Here is a 14,748-nt window from a genome sequence, read left to right as displayed (position 1 = left end):
TTCTCCCTATCTCTCTCATCTCTCTTTATTTCTCTCTATCTCTCTCTTTCTCATCTGTCATCTCTGTCATTTCTCTCTTTCTCCCTCTTTCGCATCTCTCTCTTTCTCTCTCATCCCTCATCTCTCTCTCCCTCCCTCCCTCCCTCTATCCGTGTCATAATTGGCTCCAGCAAGAGGAGGAGGGGATGCCGTCTCCCCCATTATGAAGCGTGCTAAATTTAAGTGTGCTGCGTGAGGCACTACAAGAGCAGCAAGCAGCCATGGAGGTGGCGAGAGGAATATGGGGAGACATGTGACTTTCTCTCCACCTGAGACACCGGTGACAGCTGACACTACTGCTGTCACTGCCTCCATGGCTGCTCGCTGCTCTTGCAGCCCCCTCCTCCTCCTCCTGGAGCTCATTACAAGCATTAGCTACAGCCTTGGCAATCTAACAAAATGTCTTTCAGCTCTTCGACTTTAAGAGCGGAAGAAGCCAAGAAGCTGAGAGCAAAAGTAGTGGTGGTGGGGGCAACAGGAGCATGTCCCCCTGCAAGGACACATGGAGGCAGACACCACGCCTCTGAGGAAAAGAGGAGGCGGCAAAGCCCTGGCTGTCACATGGGATGGAGGGAGGCAGAGGCTCATGTCGCCCTTGCCACCGCTACTTTTGCTCTTGGCTTCTTGGCTTCTTCCATTGGGGGGCTCTTAAAGTCGATCTTGAAGAGCTGGAAGACATTTTGTTAGATCACCACCAAACTCATCGGTGTAAGCATAGCCCCTGAATACCTTTTTGGGCAATGTTCTTCCAAAGGTCATCCAAGTCTTCTCCTTCTCGGCTTTAACATGTGAGAGCAAACATGCATAAACCTTACAGTGCCAGGACCTTCTGTGAAGAGATGGTGCATGCCCACACACTGTCTCCTTGCAGAAGGTGCGTGTGAGGTATGTGTGTGTTTGCTCACACACGTTAAGGCTGAGAAGGAGGAGAAGACTTGGTCAAACTTTTCTGCCTCCCTCTCTTCTGACACTGGCCAGGCAGGTGAGCAGTGTTGCATGGGGCAAGTGTCCTCCCAGCCAGCGCCAGCTTCCTGGCCAGGCAGGTGAGCCTCTTCCTGGCTAACATGCGTATGCAGCCTCCCGAGCCAGGGGGGAAAACATTCTCCCAGCCAGCGCAGCCAGGCGGCTTCCTGGCCAGGTGGCAACTTAGCCAGCCATGTGAACCTGCAGACCGGGGGGAGGGGGGGGCAAACTAGGCCACAGCCAGCATGGCCTGGAATGGAGCCGTGTGCTGGCTTAGCCAGCCATGCAAGCCCAGGGACTGTGGGGGGGGGGGGGGCTGCAGCAAGCTCCAGGGATGGGGGGGCTAGCATGACTCACAGGTTTACCTGTAGAGAGGAGGAGGCAGATCAGGGCCATTCAGTTGGGGCACAGGCAGGGGTGAAATGCTACCAGTTCGGACCGGTTCGGGAGGACCGGTAGCGGAGATTGAGGCTAGTTCGCCGTACCGGTAGCAATTGCTGTCTGGCCACACCCCCGAACCAGGCCAAAGCCCGCAGTCCTGCCATGCTTCCCTGACTTCCATGCAGCCTTCCCGTGACCAGCTTGTGAAGGCAGGCAAGTGGAAGGCCACGTGGAAGGCAGGCAAGCTTCGCAGGGCTGCGGGGAAGGGAGCTAGCAGCTTACTCCCTTCCCAGCGTGCCCACCTTCCACGCTGCCAAACTCATTGTTCAGAGCATCAGCGATCTAAGGAAACATCTTCTTACACCTTTTCCTCCCCATTCCCCCCCTCGTTTTTCCATTTCTGTGCCTGGATTCTGCTAATTACACTTCTCCTCCCCATTCCTCCCCCTTGTTTTTCCATTTCTGTGCCTGGATTCTGCTAATTACACTTCTCCTCCCCATTCCCCCCCTCATTTTTCCATTTCTGTGCCTGGATTCTGCTTCTGCAAAAGAAGGCTCCGATGTTCGCTTGGGTGGTGGAAGGAAACGCAAAGCGTTGGAGGCTTCAGAAGGGCAGAATGAGCTTCAAAATGTGCAGCTTCTGTGTTCTGTCCCCCGTCCTCACACAGACAAATGCAATATCAAACACACCTGCCAATAATTTATTGTATAAACAGACCAGAATTCCTGGCAGACGAGAGTTCTGGCAGCTAACTGTAAAACGCCTGCCCAGTCCAATTAGTACTCCCAAAAAACAGGAGAGGCCTTATCTGCAGTTCGTTTCCAGAGCGACAAATTATCCACAAGAGTTTAATCCAAAATATATCTGAGCCGAAGTGCAGGATTCACGATGTGACTCTTTAGAGTTTAAACTTTTGTCTGTCACAAAGCCTGCCGAGCAATCACGCCCCCTTTTATCCCTTGTGGAGTGTGGCTCAGTGACTCAACTCAATCCCTGGCCCTCCCACACCTCTTCCTTTGCTGCGCATGCTTCTCCCTCTGACGCTGCTTGGGATCAAGCCAGGATTCATCATTATCACTCTCTATCAATGGGTGCTCCGAAATGCCTTCCTCCTGGCCCATCCCAGGCTGTTCTTCCTGGCCTTCGGATGGAACCTGAGGCATTGCCAGAGAGGAGGGTCTGGAGAGGGAGGCCTTGTCAATTCCTCCCCCTCACCTTCTGAGTCCTCTTCCTCCTGAGGACAGGCTCGGGAGTCAGAGTCATAACATCCTGGCTCTAACAGTGAGTGATGTCAAGTTGGCCATGCCTACCCAGTCACATGACCACCAAGCCACATCCACAGAACCAGTAGCAAACATTTTTACATTTCACCCCAGGTGCAGGCACCACGTGGGAAGGCAGCTTAGGCAGGCAAGCCACAGAATAGAGACTGTGTGCATGCGTGAGTGCTACACATTGTGTTATGCCACCGGAGAAGTGAGGAGTGACTGGGTGGGGTGAGCAGGCAGGGTGAGCGGCAGGCGGGCAGGCGGGCAGGCAGGGGCAGGGCCAGCCAGAAGTGATAATTGCCAGTTCAGCGAACCAGTTAAAATTTCTGCCAGCGGTTCACCCGAACTGGTCCAAACTGGCTGAATACCACCTCTGTTTCACAGCATGGTATATTGTAACATGTGACCTAGTATCATATAATTGCAATTAGTTACTAGTTTTTTCCAAATAGCTAGACTCAAAATAATTTATTAATTTTTGGAGATTCTGCAAAAGCTGGCAGAAAATGAGGGGTTCCAATGCCTTATAATATACATAATTATGTATGGCTGCTAATGTGATCTTCCACATGAAAAAAAAGTTGGAAGTCTGATAAAGGAATTCAAATGAAATTCTTTACAAAAGTGGTTGTCTCAGACTGTCTCAGACTAGGTTAGGACTTGACTGTTGGGAAGCACAATTTATGATGTCCTGTTTTTCTGTCAGCTCAAGGACTGAAGCTATGTGTGTTAATATGGCTGTGAAGAAGGGGCCTAAGTTTAACTATTGTGGTTTACAAAAAAACCCTTGTGGAATCTGATTGTTGTTTTTATTTTTTATAACAATTATCAAAATATATTCAAATGAAGAATTTGAATTCCTATTTAATTTTAAGTATCCAAATAAAAGAAACTATGGTCTTCAATAGAAAATCATGATGAAGATCTCACTGTTGAAAATAAATTTATTTGTCATAAAGGAATTATTCTAAGAGAAACCAGTAAGATTGGAAATCTATTGGATGTTAACCAATCTACTCTCCTTACTCTTTTTTGACTAAGTTATTATGAGGCAGAAAATGGGCGTATCCAGGGGTGAAATGCTCCTGGTTCGGACCAGATCGCCCGATCCAGTAGCGATGGAGGCAGGTGGTTCAGAGCACTAGTAGCAAAAATCTCTGCCCCCCCCCCCCCCCCCCCATGCCCAGCTGAGCTGCATCAGAGGCTTTTTTTTTACTTTTAAAAGCATTTTTTTAACAACCTCTTTGGTCGAAAAAAATGCTTTTAAAAGTAAAAAAAAAAGCCTCTGATGATCACATGGCTCAGCTTGGATCATCAGAGGCATTTAAAAGAAAAAAACCCCTTTTTTTTCTTTTAAATGCCTCTGACGATCCAAGCTGAGTTGCCTGATCGTCAGAGGCATTTAAAAGAAAAAAAGTCTCTGCCAATCAGGCAACTCAGCTGGGATCATCAGAGCCTTTTGAAAGCAATTTTTTACAACCTCTTCGCCGAAGAGGTTGTAGAAAATATGGTTTTATAAGTAAAAAAGAAAATGACCACACCCACCCAGTCACATTACCCCCCCCCCACCAAGCCACGCCCACAGAACAGGTAGTAACAAATTTTAGATTTCACCACTGGGCATATTTATACTTGACAACTAGGCAGTGAGCATATTCCATTAATTGTTTTTAAAGGACATAGGCCTATGAGCCTATGAAAAAATAAGTTCAATACAAAACAGTATATTGCACAAAGATAGATTGAAACTAGGAAAGAGAACCTGGTTCTGCTATGTAAGATGCTAGCTCTGTCCTAAATAAGTGCTTTGCAGTTTCTCAGCATCTTCTGCTGAATAAGATTTTTCCTCGGCAGTACTAATTACTGTTTTTATTACTGTACTTTTGCCTGTTAGTTTCCCTATCCTATACCATTTTGTGTGCTTCATAGGCTACTTCTTGGTGTTGGTGGCCCCATCTATTCACTGCTAGTGGTACTGGTTGATTTGGAATATATGGGAGTCAGGGTGAAATTGACAAATCCTATTTCTCCTTTTACCTGGAGTGACAACTCATGGATGCAGCAGAGGTGTGGAGCATAGGGCATGGGGTGAAATATAAGGAATCCCAGATGCCCTGGGAGGACTCCATCATGCCTTACCTACAAACTTTTTTCCATTGCTAGCTGACCTATTTTGGGTGTGGTTTGACATTTTCCAGAAAGATAGCAAGTGATGGTGTCAACAGGTGACACTTGACGGGAAGGGAAATGCAGGGCATCCAGGGGTGAAATGCTACCTGTTCGGACTGGTTCTGCCATCCGGGTAGGGAAAATTTTGACTGGTTTCGAGAACTGGTAGGGATAATTTTGATTGGCCCCGCCAACCTCTCCTATATTCTGTTGTTTATTAGCTCAGCTGATTCGTACAGCAGAGAGATTGCCATCTCAGCTGAGCTAAGAAACAGCAAATGAGTCTTAGTTTCATTTGCCCTCAGCTAGAATAATAAAGGGACACTTTCTGCCGCTTTTTTTTCTCCCCCCCCCCCCAAGCAGGGAAAGGAATACTAGCTTTAATGAGATGTCTGGGCATTCAGCCAAGAGCAATTATCACCTCCTTAAAATGTTGCAAAGCAAACCACCTTGCCTGAATTGAGAAATTGCCTCAAAAGAAACCGCCTTTTGCTTCCTCTGGAGCAAAAGCAGAGCGCCACTTCCAGGGAAGATTTCTCTGTGTCTTCTATTTTAATTCCACAGCAGAACAAAAAAGCCTCTTCCTGTAAAGGCTTTTCTAGTTCTTTATTCTGATTTTCTCCTGGGGCAAAAGAAAGCCCTTTCTAGTGAAGCAGTTCTACTGGTTAATTGTTCTCAATGTCAGGAAGTTTCTTCTAAGTTTTAGGTTGCTTCTCTGTTTCTTCAGTTTCCATCCATTGCTTCTTGTTTTGCCTTCTGGTGCTTTGGAAAATATATTGCCCCCCCCCCACCCTCTTTCTGCAGCCCCTTAAAAGTCTGTTGCCTATCACACTCTTGGGCAAAGCATGTGAGCCATTTCCTCCTTTCAGTGGTCCATGAAAGTACATCTATAGTATGTAGAAAATGAAGTTGAAAAAAAATGAACAACATTTTTACAGAACTATAGATACGTTGATGCTGGGTGTGACAAGGAATGGCTGGGAGGAGAGGGGCCAGGCAAGGCACCCCTTGACCTGAGTGACATTGAGTTGGCCATGCCCACCCAGTCACATGACTACCAAGTCACACCCACAGAACCGGTAGGGAAAATGTTTAGATTTCACCACTGAGGGCATCCATCAATGATTGCCTTTAAACTGTCCTGCATTGAAGCTGCAAGGACAGTACCAGTCTCTAGCCTCATCACTGAGGAGGGAATGGGATTTTTAGTCTCTGACTTTTTATTCTCCTTGGGCGTTTCTCCTTGGGCGATTCTCCCGACTTATCTCCTCAACTGGCACACTTCCAGTCATTTGCCCTGGGGAATAGGCCACCGGCCCCTGTGACCCACACCCTTCGACATGGCCCATTCGCAGAAAAAGGGTTCATCCTGGGTGTTCCGCCCTCTGTGACAGTTAGCCCCCAACCAATTGGGAGCTAATAGAAATTAGGAGGGGGTGTAATAGAAATCCAGCCAAAGGAGAGAGGTGTAAAAGAATTTGCCAAAATGCCTTCCTTCTTCCTTCCTCTCTCTCCCTCCCCCCAACAAATACAGGGAGGAACAGTTGGTTTATTCGGAAGTAAGTCTCACTAAATTCAATGCTAGGATTGCAGCGTGAAATATTTGCCTAGTATTTCAAATGGAACAGTTGATTTACTCGGAAATGAGAATTCTTTAGAGGACAATTAATAAAAATCCAGCCAAAGGAGAGAGGTGTAAATGAATTTGCCAAAATGCCTTCCTTCTTCTCCCCCCCCTCCCCACTGTTACTGAGTGGGCTAAAGCAATGACTCTACTTGGAGCAGGCGAGCAATGGCTCCGCTGGATGGGTGACTGGGTGGGGCACTTTCATTCCTCCCAACCCAGCATGTGAAATGCTACGCAGCCTCTTACTTTTGTCTCCAGAGAGGTGGGTGGGGTAGGGATGGAGATGGAGGTGAGGGGGTGGGATTGGAACCCAGGTTAAGCAAAGTGGAGAAAATGTGTCTTTCAGCGGGGGCAATTGAGATTGCTAGGATATCACTTCCAGGCAGGGTGGGGGTGAGGGTGGGTGATGGAAGAGAGGAGACACATTCCCTGAGTGGTTTACAACACCAGCATATTGCTCCCACTCCAACAATCCTCGTTTTATATAGAATTCAGTTCCCTAAAACAACGTCCATCTTCCTTTATTTTATTTTATTCCCCCCACCACCACCACCCCCAATAGCCTGGTCTCCAGTTCAGAAGAGGAACCAATTGCTCTCTGGAGTGTGATCGAGTGAAATGGCCTTTTATCTCTGCACCTGCCTTCCTTTCCTTTTTCACAGACACACAGACACACACATACAACCTTTGCTAAGCTCCACCCCTCTAGAGGAGCCTCAAACATGCCTAGTTGCCATGTTATGGTGGGTGGGTGGATGGAAGGAAGGAAGGAAGGAAGGAAGGAAGGAAGGAAGGAAGGAAGGAAGGAAGGAAGGAAGGAAGGAAGGAAGGAAAAATTATCTTCTATTGGACTTGGTTAACTAACTGGCTGGAGGGAGGGAGGGAGGGAGGGAGGGAGGGAGGGAGGGAGGGAGGGAGGCTTTTAGTCCGCTCAGTAACAGTGTCCCTGTATTGGTTGTGGGGGGCGGGGGGAGGAGAGAGAGATGGAGGAAGGAAGGAAGTCAGGCATTTTGGCAAATTCTTTTACACCTCTCTCTTTTCGCTGGATTTCTATTAATTGTCCTCTAAAGAATTCTCATTTCCAAGTAAACCAACTGTTTGTCATGGGACAGTACAATTTATGATGGCCTGTTTTTCTGCCAACTCAAGGACTCAAGTTGTGTGTGTTAACATTGCTGTGAAGAAGGGGCCTATGTTTAACAGATCAGTAACTGCTTTCACATTGGAATAATGAGTTTGCATGTTTTGTGCCATTTTTGTAAGTTTTTATAAAGATGATTACCTATAGATCTTGGATGTTCTTTCCCTAAAGGCCCTATACTCTGTTATTTTTAGACTTACTACTTAATATTACTAAATTAATTATTAAATCCTGCTGCATGTGATATAGATAATTATATCTTAAAACATTTGTACAATATATGATCATGTGCTTAATATGAGTTTCTCCTTTCAACAAATACACTTTACTGGATACAACATAAGATTAAGACTGAAATGAAACATTGTATTTAATTGAGTGGGAATCCAAACAAGCAAAATGTGTTTTATAATGACTTATGATTGTGTAGATCAAGATCTCTTACTGTAAATCCAAGAAGACACACGAAAACAAATTTATGGCAAAAGTTGTCATTGACTATATTCATATCACACATTATTCATGTTAGATAAAGAAGTCTGCATTTGCCCCACATACCAAGCTTGGTTATTCTTAATTTTTTAAATATCTTGGTGTTTTATTATTATAGCCACACTAACAGGATACCCACACACTAATCACAACACCCATAAAGAAACAAAAATCATCATTAGCCCATTAGCCCACCTAATGTTAGCATCAACTTTAATAAATAAAATAATAACTTTATTGTCATTGTACATGTATACACAGTACACTCATACAACGAAATTCACTTAACATCCAAAGACCAGGTCCAACACACATAACAATCCCCAAACACCCCCCCCCCCCACACACACAAATGCCCCACCTCTAAACCACCCAAACATCCACACAACAGACCAAGTAATGCTGTATGTTGAGTCCTAGGGCTGACTATTGCTGACGGGCGTTGATTGGCGCAGCCGGTAGCAACAGAAGTAGTGGGAATTGCCAGCTTCCGGATTGGTTGCATGATCTGACAGCTCGCTATTTAAGCGCCTGTCAGACGGGGGTTTTCGCTCACTGTGCTGATTCTCTAAGTGAGTTACTTGTTCCAGTTCCTAGCATTGTGTTAATAAACAGATGTTATGTGACGTCTGCCTCAGTGTGCTTCATCGGAAAACACAACAACTGACGACGAAGGTGGGATCGGTCTGAGGCGGCCATTAGCTAATAATACTGTTGAGTGGACGAAGCGCTAGGGAATTGAGTGGGTGACCGTTCCACAGATTCTCTCCGTTGCTGTCTTACAATGGCCTTTGCTCTCCCGACATTCACACAGTTCGAGCCGGCCTCTGAAACCTGGGACGATTACCTGGAGCAGTTTGAGTGCTTCCTCCAGGCTAAAGACCTGGCAGACTTGTCCAGTGCCAGGAAGAGAGGCTATTTCCTGAGCTCTTGTGGCCGGGAAATTTTTGGAACTGCCAGGGCCCTGGCTGCGCCACAACCGGTTTTCCTGGTGCCGTGGGAGACGCTGCTGGCCAAATTTTTTTTGTGTGTGTGTGTGTGTAATTTTTATTATTATTATTTTTAACATTTTATATTTTAAATTACTAACATTACAAACAACATATACAATATTTCACCCTGTGCTATACATAAGAAAGGAAGATTTGGTTCTTCGGATATATCCTCATGATCGCCAAAATCCACGTTCTCGGGGTACAGGTACCGAAGCATCCAATTTTCCCAGCGCATAGTCCACAAATGGTTTCCAAATTTTCCAGAAAATATCTTCTTTATAGTCACCATTTCTAATTTTAATATCACATGTCATTTTATCATTTAAAGCTAATTTCCACATTTCACAATACCATTCTTCTATTCTAAAATTCACATCTAATTTCCAATATCTGGCTATTATAATTCTACCCATTATAATCATAATTCTAATCAATTCTTTCTCATATTTTGTTGGTTCTATTTCCTTAATTATCAACAGTAATATAGTTTCTGGTCTCAATATTATTGCTTTCCCCATCATTTCAAATATCATTTCCTCCAATTGTTGCCAAAACTTTTTAACTTTATCACATTTGTACCACATATGTTCATAAGTCCTTAATTCCATGTCACATCTCCAACATTGTTTACTAATTTTTTTATCCATCAATGACAATCTTAATGGAGTCAAATACCATTTCCAAACAACCTTATAATTAGGCTCTTTAAACCTTACAGATAAAGTCTTCATAATTCTACTCTTCCAATTCACGTTCCAATCTAAATCTGATATTTTAATATTAAGTTCTTTTTCCCAATTCATTTTCATCACCCTTTGTGGTTTTCCATCAAAATTTATAATCTTATATATCTTACTAACGAGTCCCTTTAGCCCAATTTCATCTTTCATAATTTGGAATACTAAATATTCAAATTCAGTTTTACTTCTACTTATCGAACAATTGTCCCTTACCTTCTTAGTCCATTTTTCTATCTGTATTTTTTCAAACCAGCCTAAACCCAATTTTTCAATGATTCCTTTTTTCCTCCTTTCATTTTCTGAAGTTTTTAACCAATCTATTATAGTTTGTATATTTTCATCTTCTATTACCCTATCACGACTTACATTAGTTTTAATCGGCCAATTTTCAATTGTCTTCCCTAAGAAAATTATATCTGGAATTAAAATTTTAACAAATTTGTTCCAAATTTTACTCAGTCCCTTTAACCAATAGCTATTAATTACACATTTTGATTTTGCTTTATCTAAAAACCATGTTGAGCCAAATCTCTTGATGTCCTTTAATTCTAAATCTCTCCAATGACTATCTTCACCTTTAAATATTTTTACCACAGTCCGAATAGCATAAGCCCAATAATAATTGAGTAGTTTGGGGATTCCTAATCCACCTTCCTTTTGATTTTGATACCACATTTTCTTCACTAATCTAGGTCTTTTCCCACCATTGCAAAATTTATCCAATTTCTTCTGATATCCTTCAATATCTTTCTCTGTCAAGTTTAACGGTAACATCTCAAATAAAAAATTAAACTTTGGCAACAACATCATCTTACACATTGCAATTCTACCAAACCAAGACAACTTTATCATTTTATATTTATCTATCTTTTTCTCAATTTCATTCATCACCACATCATAATTTAATTTTTTCATTTCTTTAACTTTGAGTGAAAGTGTTATGCCCAAATATTTCAATGTTTTTTTAATCCTTATCCCAAGTTGTTCTTGCATATTCTCCCACTCCTTACCATTATTATTCATTAATAATTCAGATTTTGACCAATTTATTTTCAAACCTGTCATTTCCTCAAATTCTTCCAAATGCTTATGTATCTTTTTCAAATCTTTCTCTATATCTTTCAAAATAATCAAAGTATCATCCGCATACAGATTTATCTTATATCCCTTATACCCTTCCAATTCTTCATCTTTTTCTATCATTTTAGTCAAAATTTCCATAACCAATAAAAATAATGTTGGAGACAGGGGACATCCTTGTCTTGTACCCGCTTCCAATCTTATCTCTTCTGTCAGCCTTCCATTCACCTTCACTCTTGCACTACTTTTTTGATACAGTTTTGAAATAACATGTATAAACTTATTACCAAAACCTAGTACCTCAACAATTGTTTTAATACCAAGAGCCTTGGTACTACAGTGGTTTAAAGCACCCTGTTATTAACACAGCTGCCTGCAATTTACTGCTGGTTCGAATCTCTCCAAGGCTCAAGGTTGACTCAGCCTTCCATCCTTTCTAAGGTAGGTTAAATGAGGACCCAGTTTGTGGGGGCAATAAGCTGACTTTGTATAAATATACAAAAGTATGAAGGCTATTGCTTAACACACTGTAAGCCGCCCTGAGTCTCCGGAGAAGGGCGGCATATAAATCAAATTAAAAAAAAAAATAGTTTCCCATTGTACAGAGTCAAAAGCTTTAAAAATATCTAATGATATTATACCTATTTTATCAGCATTATATTCAGCAACATCTATAATATTTAATACTCTTCTGACAATATCACTCATGTATCTACCCTTCACAAAACCTACTTGGTTATAACTTATATATCTATCTATAAATCTACTTAATCTATTACTTATAATGGCAGTAAATATCTTTGCATCTTGATTAATTAAAGAGATGGGCCCATAGGACTCAATCCTTTCTAAGTCTTTATCTGGTTTAGGGATTATAGATATCACCGTTCTGTTCCATGACAACGGAACTTCTCCACCATGTAAAATTCCGTTAAATAGTTTTTGCAATTTTGGTATTATTATTTCCTTAAATTCTTTATAAAACTCAGCAGGTAATCCATCTTCACCTGGAGCTTTCCCTAATTTTATTTTTTGTATTACTCCATTAATCTCGTCTTGTGTTATATCTTCTTCCATTAAATCTTTATATGTTTGGTCAATTTTCACAACATGTTTTTCTAAATAGCTTCTCAGTTTTCCCCGATCAATTAATTTTTTCGAATATAAATTTTGAAAAAAGTTCCTGACCACTTCACATTTTTCTAATTTTTTATAGCGTCTTATACCCTTATCATGGCCAGGGAGGTGCATGCCTACTCGGCGTCCGATCCCTTGCTTTCCCAGGTTCTGGACTGGGTTTGCCGGGGCTGGCCACAAGCGCACACGGGTACCGATGTTTTGCCCTACTTCCACAGACAGCACGAGTTGTCTGTACAGGTGGGTTGTCTCCTTTGGGGCCATAGGGTCGTGATTCCCCCTGACCTGAGGAAGGGTGTCTTGGCTTGCCTCCACGACGCGCACCCCGGAGTTGTACACATGAAAGCCTTGGGCCAGGGTTACGTCTGGTGGCCTGGCCTTGATCGGGGTATAGAGCTCCACCCACGGCCCCGATTCAAGAATGGGAATCGCCCAGGGCTCCCTGGGCGAGGGTGCATCTTGATCTCGTGGGCCCCTTCTTAGGCCGCACCTTCCTGATCTTAGTGGACGCGTATTCAAAGTGGGTAGAGCTGGCCCTCATGTCTAACACCACTACAGAGACTGTAACGAGAGTTTTGGAGGGGTTGTTCGCAACCCATGGCCTGCCGGACACTGTGGTTACTGATAATGGCCCGCAGTTCATGTCTGCACCCTTTCAGATTTTTCTGGCCAAACTGGGCATTCACCATGCCCGCATGGCCCCATCCCATCCAGCTGTGAATGGGCTGGCAAAAAGGGCCATGAGGTTGGCCAAAGAGGCCTTACGCCGGTTGGGGGGCTCCGATTGGCACCATAGGGTATATCAATATCTGTTGATATACCCTATACACTACGGCTACACCCACTACCAAACACAGCCCTGCCAAGCTCCTGATTGGCCGGCGGCTCCGGATCACTTTGGACCATCTGCACCCTAACTATAGCCATTCGGGGCATCCGGGGGGCCAGTTGCCAGCAAGAACCTTCATTGTTGGTGACCTAGTCTATGCATTCCACATTAACCAGGGTGAGAGGTGGCTCCCAGGGCAGATAATACAATTAATGGTCCCCTACTCTTATAGGGTCCAGCTCACTGATGGGAGAGTGTGGAGACGTCACATTAACCAACTAAGGCGACGCGTGGCCGATGCAACCGACCCACGACTGGCCCCTGAAACACCAAGTTATCCACCTGTTACCGTGCAGGGTCCACAACCGAGCCAGCTGGACTCCAACTGCGTGCGCCCTTTCGATCTGCAAGTTGTCTTACCGCCGGCATCCGAGGGGGTCGCTGATCCAGACGTCCCAGCTCCGGAAGGCTCGAGGACTCCGTTGACTCCAGGAAAGGAAGATCCGGCCCCGCCCTCAGCTACAGCTAAACCTGAACTTAGGCGATCTGGGCGGGGCTGACGCCATCCGGCGTACTTGGCTGATTACGCTTGCGCGGTCTGGGTGGGAAAGAGTGTTGAGTCCTCAGGCTGACTATTGCTGACGGGCGTTGATTGGCGCAGCCGGTAGCAACAGAAGTAGCAGGAATTGCCAGCCTCCGGATTGGTTGCACGATCTGACAGCTCGCTATTTAAGCGCCTGTCAGACGGGGGTTCTTGCTTGCTGTGCTGATTCTCTAAGTGAGTTACTTGTTCCAGTTCCTAGCGTTGTGTTAATAAACAGATGTTATGTGACGCCTGCCTCAGTGTGCTTCATCGGAAAACACAACACTGTCCAACAGCTCACTGATGGTAGCCCTTTAGTTCATTGTTGAGTGCAATTATAGTTCTGGGATAAAAACTATTCAGAAAACGTGTGGTCCAAGTTTTAATAGTTCTGTATCTTCTGCAAGAAGGCAACAGTCCAAAAAGATTGTAAGCAGGATGGGAAGAGTCTCTGAGAATGTTATGCAATGTTATGCAACCCTAATGGGAACCATAACAAAAATTTTAACCCTACAAACCAAACAATAATTATACCAAAAATAATCAAACTCACAGCACTAATCACCACACTAACAGGAATCACACTATCAAAAGACTTTTCCTACACAACTTACCACTTAAAACCTCAAAAACCAAACACATAAAACCTATTTTTCAACCAATTAGTCTTCTTCAATATTCCTCAGCGAGCCATTACAATAAACACACTAAAAATCAGCCAACAAACTTCAACCGAACTGGTAGACCTGTGAACCCTAGAAAATTGAGGACCAAAAGGTCCATCAAACACACTCACTCCTATAATCCACCTCTCAACACAACAAAAAAACATAATCAAGAACTACATAACTGCCTTTACTACAACTATAATAGTATCACTCATTCTCCTTTCATTTAGAAAGGCCGTTAAACCCCCACAACTGGGACCAACTAAGAATAGTCAACTAATAATTCTCAAGAACATACAATTAAACCAACTCCAGCCTGTTTGATTAGTCTACATTAATTTAGTTAAACATTCAGTTTAACTCAGTAAATAGCTTAACTCAGTAATCAGGCTATGCTTGCTGTGTGAACATGGACAATAAACTGTGATGTGGATAAAGGTGCTCTTTAATTGGGCATATATAAATATACCTAACCTGGTGGGAGAGGGTTCCACAGGATCAAGGCCACAGTGGAAATTCCTTACCAGATGGGGTCTGCAGAAGGCCTCTTCTGCTGCTGTGAGTTGGGACGGGGTAGTTCTATTGGGGTCCTCAGATGGTTCCTCAGATAACCTGTATGTGTGAAATTTGCTGCC

This window comes from Pituophis catenifer, unplaced genomic scaffold (genome assembly GCF_029215685.1).
Source record: "Pituophis catenifer annectens isolate HBS135680 unplaced genomic scaffold, rPitCat1.0.hap2 SCAF_4, whole genome shotgun sequence".
In the NCBI taxonomy this organism is placed as follows: Eukaryota; Metazoa; Chordata; class Lepidosauria; order Squamata; family Colubridae; genus Pituophis; species Pituophis catenifer.
Note: the sequence above shows the minus strand (reverse complement) of the source record.